Below are 7,348 nucleotides of genomic sequence, written 5' to 3'. Positions count from 1 at the left end.
GACAGGGCACTGGGGCTGCCCAGACCAGGAGCTCGGTACCTGCGGCAGGGAGTAGGTGGTGATGAAGTTCACCAGCCTGGTGATCCGTGCCATGGCCCTCTCCTGCACCTCTGCCAGCTGGGAATCGGTGAAGGGCAGCAGCAGCTGGGAGGAGAAAAGCTGCTGGTGTGCCAGGGAGGTGGCATGGCACAGCATGGCACAGCCAGGCTTGCTCTGGGGCAGTGCCTGGGATGGGGCATGTGTCCTTCTTGCCCCTCACAGCAACCTGCTGCGGGCAGGCAGGTCACTGCATCCCGCTTCTGCTGCTGCCTCTGCTGCCTTCCATTCACTCCCCGCCAAAAAACATCCCTCTGCCTCCCACCCAAGGACTCCAAGGCTTTGGGGTGACCACCTCACTGGGGACCTGTGGTGGGGGCTCTGGGATACGGCCCATGGTGAAGCTGGAGGGGGAAAGCCCCAGGGCTGGGCTCCCCTTGCCAGACAGGCAGGTCCATCTGGGCGGCAGTGTTGGGGAGGACGGGCAGCGGGCAAGGCTGCAGAGGTGGCGTGGGCTGGGGCAGGAGAAGGGGCTCTGGCGGGAGCCAGGAGGCAGGGGGGTGGGTGGGGGGCATGGCTGGTAAGGAGAGACATTCCCTGCCCCCCTCCTTGCACCAGGTGCTGGGGGTGGGCACCGCTCAAGCCAGGGGTCACTACCCATGGGGACCCTGTGCCAAGGTCAGACCTCCAAGATGTTCTGCAGCTCCACGATGCCAAGGGTGCCGGCACTGCGTACCAGCACCTGCAGCATGCTGTCCATCGTGGCCAGGGTCTGTGAGGGGGACAGAGTCTTGGGGGCAGCCCTGGAAGCCTGGCAGGGGACGGCCATGGCCCTGCGGTGCCCAGGAAGGGGCCTCGCAGCCAGGGAACTCCCCATGGTTCACCCCCTGGCACACCTTGGAGTAGAGTGAAGCATCAGGGCCCTGAGTGTCCTCCTGAGGAGGCAGGTGGAAGACGTTGCAGAAGCAGGCATACAGGAGGCTGTTCTTCTTCTCCTGCAGAAGCAGCCCCGCTCTGCTGCGGGGACAGAGGAGGAGGCAGACCCTGGGCTTAGAGACCTGAGCTGAGCCCCATGCCATGGGGGACCCCTCAACCCTCCATCACACTGGCACTTGCCTTTGCGGGGAAAACCCTGTGGCACCCCCTGCCCCGTTCTCTGCCTCCCTCTCAGACCCAGGACTGGGGATGCCCCCCACCTGGGACCGGTGCCATCGGGGCCACCAAGCTGGGGGCTGGGGCAGGTACCTCATGGAGATGATGGCCAGCATGGCTTGCTGCTGCACCATAATGCCCTGGGGGCCAGCGGGCTCCTCTTGCAGCAGCACCTGGGGAGCACAGCAGCGTGGGACAGCTCAGGATGGGGCAGTTTCCTTCGCCCAGCAAGAGCCTGTGGGGCTGGCAGAGCCCAGGTGCCCCCATCCTGGCACCTCCTCCCCACCCAGCACCCAGTGGTCCCAAGCCCCGTGGCTGGAAGGGCTGTGCCCGTCACAGAGCCACAGGCTGGCCAAGGGACCTGCAAACATCCAGCCAGGCCGCCCAGGTGGCTTTGGAGCATCTCCAAGGATGGAGACCTGGAGCAGTGCTCATCCGCAACCCCCCTGCCTGGCCAAGCTCTCATCTGCCCCCGGGGCTGTGTCGCTGCCTGCTGCCCCTGCCCCTGCCCCTGCCTCAGCCTGACTGGCCGTCCCCTCACCTCGATGGTCTCCACCACCTCCGGCTGGCAGAAGTAAAGCATGTCCCACACAGCGGAGTCCACGCTGGTGGTGCTGCAGACGGTGCAGATGGAGGCCAGAAACCTCAGCTTCTGGGCCTCTTGCTGCCAGCCAGGGAGGAGACAGACAGACAGACAGACAGTGTCAGGGGGGAGAGACAGCCAGGTGGGGGGCCCAGCACAGCCCCCAGCACCTTCTGAGCACGGGACAGGGGCCGAAAGACAGGCTGGGAGACACGGGCACAGCCTCATAGAAGTGGCCACGGATACCTTTGGTCTGCTCCTGAGGAAGGCTCGAATGATGTCCAGGGTATTGTCTTCCTCCCTGGGCAAAGCCAAGGCAGAGCAGCACAGATCTGGCCAAGAGAGAGCAGGAAGGGCTGGGGGGCAAGCAGCAGGGAAAACCCGAGCCCTCTGCCCAGCTCCCAGGGATGCCACAAGCCCTTGCTCAAGGCTGGGACACCGGTGTCCCCTGTGTGCCCCAGGAGAGAGGGTGTGATGCTGGAGGGCAGCACAGGGAGGGGGCCCTGCTGTGGTCTGGTAAGGGATGCGCTGGCACCAGGGCACAGGGAGAGTCCCTGTCCCAGGAACGCCAGAACAGAGCTCCCTTCCTGGCCACTGCGCCGTGGGAGCTCTGATGCCAGCCTGGCTGGGGGATGTGAGCCTGGCCCAGGACAAGGCAGGGCAGGCTGGGGAGCCCCCTGCTCCACAGCACCCGCACACTCACCTGCCCGCAGCAGCTGGACCTCGGACATCTCATGGGGCTTTGGCCTGGATCTGGGAGCCGGGGCAGCTCCGGCCTTCTCCACCCAGGCCTGCCTAACGTGGCCAGGGGGTCTCTCCGCCATCCTGCAGGAGGGAGGGAGGAAAGGGGTGAGGAGGACCCCCTGCCACCCCAGGGGTGGTGGGGGCAGAGGTGGCTGTGCTCAGGGGCTCCTCGCTCCCATCCTGTCCCAACACTGTCCTCCCAGACACTGCGGGAGCAGGGCTGGCTGCCACAGGGTGTCGCAAAGTACCCCAATGTCACTCCCCTAAGCCCCCTGATCCCCCCTCCCCAGAAGCCCTCTGGCTGCCCCGGAGCACGTGGACCCCTCCTCGCCCTGGGGGGGACGGGACTGGCTCCCTCTTCCTCCTCCTCCCGCTATGGGGCTGGGGTTTGTCTGTATGGGGGCATCCCCCTTGTCGCAGACACCCCTCTGTCCTCTGTCCCTTCCCTCCCAGGGCCTGGTGCCACCCCCACCTATGGCCAGGCCGAGCCGGGGAGCAGCCCCCAGCCCCTCAGGCACGCCGAGGCTCTTCCCTCGTCCTCAGGAGGCGCAGGACAAGGCCCGCCGGGCTCCCCTCGCTCGAAGGCAGGTGGGCACACCGGGACACCAGAGGCCTTCCTGTGCGCTCAGCCACAGCGATCTGCGACCGTTGGGGTCTGCTGGGTTGCCCTGGTTACGGCTGCCGCGGCAGGCGGCAGGGTTCCATCGGCCGTTCGCTGGCACGAGGGAGGGGGGGAGTCCCCCCTCCCCCCCTCCCCGGGGCCTACGCCCCCGCTGGGCTCAGCCCGGGCCTGCTGGGTCGTCTGAGCGGGCGCGGGGGCCCGGGCCGGGGTGCTGGGGGACGCGCTACGCCCGGGGTGGTGGGGCCGGGAGCGAGGTGGCGTGGGCACAGAGGGGTCGGTGCGTGGGGACGGGCGGGAGGGGAGGCGAGAGGCCGGTGGGCAGCGGGAGGCTGCGGGTCGGGCCGTTGCGGCGAGCTTGGCCCAGCAGCGGGGAGCAAGGCGGACGGCAGCGGCGGCGGGGCCGGCAGGTGGGTACGGGCGGGAAGGGGACGGGAACGGGGGAGCGGGGGAAGAAGGAAGGAAGGAAGGAAGGAAGGAAGGAAGGAAGGAAGGAAGGAAGGAAGGGGGAAAGGGGAGGGGAAGAGGGGTCTGGTGATGGGTCAGGGATGGGGTCGATGAGGGGGTCAGGGATGGGCTCAGGGATGAGTCCAGGGATGGGTCCAGGGATGGGGTCAATGATGGGGTCAGTGACGGGTCAGGGATGGTCAGTGAGGGGCTGGGGGCCACTTGTCTGGGAGGTCCAGCCGTGGGGTGGGCGCAGTGATCAGCTGGGTGGTGCTGTTCAGGTTTGTGCACCCTGTGCGGGTGTAGCGTGGTTTGGAGTGATGGGGGGGTGCAGGCAGGGTGGGCTGCGCTGTGCAGGGGTGCAGTCTGTTTTGGGTGCTGGGGGAGGTGCCCTGGACAGACGTGTCATTCATGCTGGGGAAGCAGAACCAGGCGCTGGTGAGCCGGTGCAGCGGTTCCTCCTGCGCAACATTCTTAGGAAAACTCTCCTTTTTCTTTCCTTTTCCTTGCTGCTTCGCTTCCAGATCTCCGTGGTCGCAGTTTGTGCTGCCTCACCTCCAGCACAGCGTGCAGAATGAAACGACGGTCACAGAATTCGTCCTCCTGGGGTTCTGCAGCACCCCAGCCCTGCAGCGCTCCCTCTTTGGCCTTTTCTCTGCCCTCTGCTCTGCCACTCTGATGGGAAACGCACTTGTCTTTCTGCTTATCTGCCTGGACTACTGCCTCCACAGCCCCATGTACTTCTTCCTCTGCCACCTCTCCATCGCGGACATCTGCTACGCCTCCAGCAATGTCCCCCGTATGCTAAGCAGCCTCCGTGGATAAGGCAGAACCCCCTCCTTTGCTGGGTGTGGGGCACAGAGCCATCTTTATTTAATCTTTGCACTTACAGCGTGCGTGCTGCTGGCCGTCATGTCTCATGTTCGCTACGTGGCAATCTGCCGTCCCCTGCGCTATGCCCTCATCGTGATCTGGAGGCTGCGCCTCACCCTTGCCACGGTTTTGTGGGCTTTGGCATTCGTATTTGGTACACTGCAAGCCTCTCTGGCTTTACACCTGCCTTCCTGTGGCCCCTGCGAGGTTGTCCACTTCTCCCGTGAAATTCTTGCTGTCTCAAAGCTGGCCTGCCCTGCCGCTCTGCCAATAAAGTCCTGATCTTTGCTGTTTGTGTGTGCTTCTTCCTCTTCCCTTTAGCCCTAATCCCGATTTGCTCCCTGGACAGCCTAGCCACCGATCTGTGCATCCGCTCTGTGCCAGGATGGCACGAAACCACCTCCACCTGTGGCTCCCACCCGACCGTGGTGGGTGTCTTTTATGGAAACGCCATCTTCGTGTACGCGGGGCCCGGGAGCGGTAACTCCTCTGGGAGGGAGAAAGTTCTTTCCCTTTTCTACAGTCTCGTCAGCCCCAGTTTGAACGCCGTCATTGACAGTCGGAGGAACAAGCAGGTGAAGGAAGCCTTGCTGAAGCTTCAGAGAAGGAAGAGGGTCTTTCATTCCGTCTAGCTGGCGCTCTAGGCTTTCACCTGTCTCCTGTCTTTCTGCTCTTTCTTCTTGAGCTATTGCAGTATTTCTCACGGGATGTTAAGTGGTTAAAAGTGTCCTCGTTTCAGCTTGGATAGAGTTAACTGTCTTCCTAGTAGCTGGTACAGTGCTATGTTTTGAGTTCAGTATGCAAAGAACCTTGATAACACTGATGTTTGCAGTTGTTGCCGAGGAGTGTTTAGACTAAAGTCAAGGATTTTTCAGCTTCTCATGCCCAGCCAGCGAGAAAGCTGGAGGGGCACAAGAAGTTGGCACAGGGCACAGCCAGGGCACCTGACCCAAACTGGCCAACAGGGTATTCCATACCATGCGACATCCCATCTAGTATAGGAATTGGGGAGTGTGTGGGGGGGGAATCGCTGCTCGGGGACTAGCTGGGTGTGAATGGTGGGTGGTGAGCGATTGCACTGCGCATCATTTGTACATTCCGATCCTTTTATTATTGCTGTTGTCATTTTATTAGTATTATCATTATTAGTTTCTTCCTTTCTGTTGTATTAAACCGTGCTTATCTCAACCCACGAGTTTTACTTCTTTTTCCGGATTTTCTCCCCCATCCCACTGGGTGGGGGGGGAGTGAGTGAGCGGCTGGGTGGTGCTTAGTTGCTGGCTGGGGTTAAACCACGACAGAGACAGAGTCACAGCAGCACAGAATAGATGCTGAAAGAGACCTCTAGAGGTCATCCAGCCCACCTCGGCTGCTCGAGCAGGGCCAGCTGCAGCAGGCTGTGAGTCTGATTCTCAAAGGTTCTATTGGCTGCGTTGCTCCCAGGTTGTGGAGCTCGCATGGGAAATGGGCAATGAAGAGGGATGAAGTTTCCTGGCACTTTCTGGCCAGTGCAGTGATTTTAATTTTATTTTCCTTCTGATTTTTTCTCCCCCCTTGCTGGTCTTGCAGCTGCCCAAGGTGCAGCCAGAGAAGGGGAGGAGGGTCCCTGCCTAGCCTGCAGCTCCCTCCCTCGCCATTCTTGGGGTGATTTGGGGTTATTTTGCTGTGTCAGTGAGGCAAAGCTGGGCTCTCGGGGGCTGAGGTCAGTGGGACCCTAGGAAGGCCGTGATGGTCTTGAGGCTTTGAAGGGCTGTGCACCAAGCCCTGTCCCCGCTGGAGGGGGCGCTGGTGGTGTTCAAGACGAATGCCTTGCAGCCCTTGTTGTCGTGTGTGCCCGTGTCCCCCCTGGCCCCCAAGGTCTGTCGTTGTCGCAGGGGCTCTGTGCTGCTTTCTGCGTGGGGCTCTGTGCTGCTTTCTGCATGGGGCTGTGTCCGTGAGTCCTGCAGGGACCTGTCTGTCCTGGCTTCCCCACCAAAGGGCTGCTCCCCCTGGGGAAGGGGACAGGGGAGTCGTCCACGTCCCGCCCCACCGTTGCCTGCCCCGCTGGTGGTGACTGGGCCCTGGGGGTGGCTCGGTTCCCCTCGGGGCTTTCCCCGGCTCGGATTTGGGGCTCAGTGGGGCTTTTGCACCTCTTAGGGGCTGTTTCTTGTTGCCCCCTGCTCTCCCTCCCTGTCCCACACAGGCACCGAGCAGTTCTGGAGAAGGAGCTTTTAATTGAAAAGACAAGAGAAAAGGTCCCATCAAAGCTGGTCTAACACCTCCCTAGCCCCCCCCGCTCACCCCCCCTGCCATATACCCCACCCCTCCTCTCCCACCCCCCCCACTCCCCCCATCTCCATCCCTCTCACCCGTGTCTAATCCCCCCCACACACACACACCCTCACATTGGCTGCCAGAGCCCTGCGCTTGCTGGGTGCCATTGGCAAGGAGCTCTGCGCCTGCCTCTTCCTCAGCTTGCCTGCCGTGGCAGGTGGGGATGGTGGCAGGTCCATCCCCGCATCCTGCCACGGCTCCTGGGGTTCCATCCCGCCACCGTTGACTATTTTGAGGCTCAGCATGGCGTCGCTGAGCTCGGGGATGCAGTAGTCGGGGGTGAGCATCTCCTCAGGCAGCGAGAGCGAGCTGAAGTCGCGGTCGGGGGTGTCTGTGCTGGTGCCACCAGCGTCCTCGGGCACGGAGGCTCTGCTGGGAGCATCCTGGCTGACCCCCACTCCATCCAGGGAGCAACCGAAGAGCCTTAGGGCCTCTTCCAGGAGCATCTCCTCGGACACTGCAAGGTCGCCTGCAGTGTCCCCAAGGGCTTGGTTGTTGGTGGCAGCGCAGGGGCTGGTGTGGACATCGCCGCCCGGGGGTGCCCCCACAGGGGTGGCCGTGCTGGGGATGTTGATCTGTGC

This window comes from Accipiter gentilis, unplaced genomic scaffold (assembly GCF_929443795.1).
Source record: "Accipiter gentilis unplaced genomic scaffold, bAccGen1.1, whole genome shotgun sequence".
Taxonomy (NCBI): domain Eukaryota; kingdom Metazoa; phylum Chordata; class Aves; order Accipitriformes; family Accipitridae; genus Astur; species Astur gentilis.
This window is presented reverse-complemented; position numbering follows the sequence as displayed.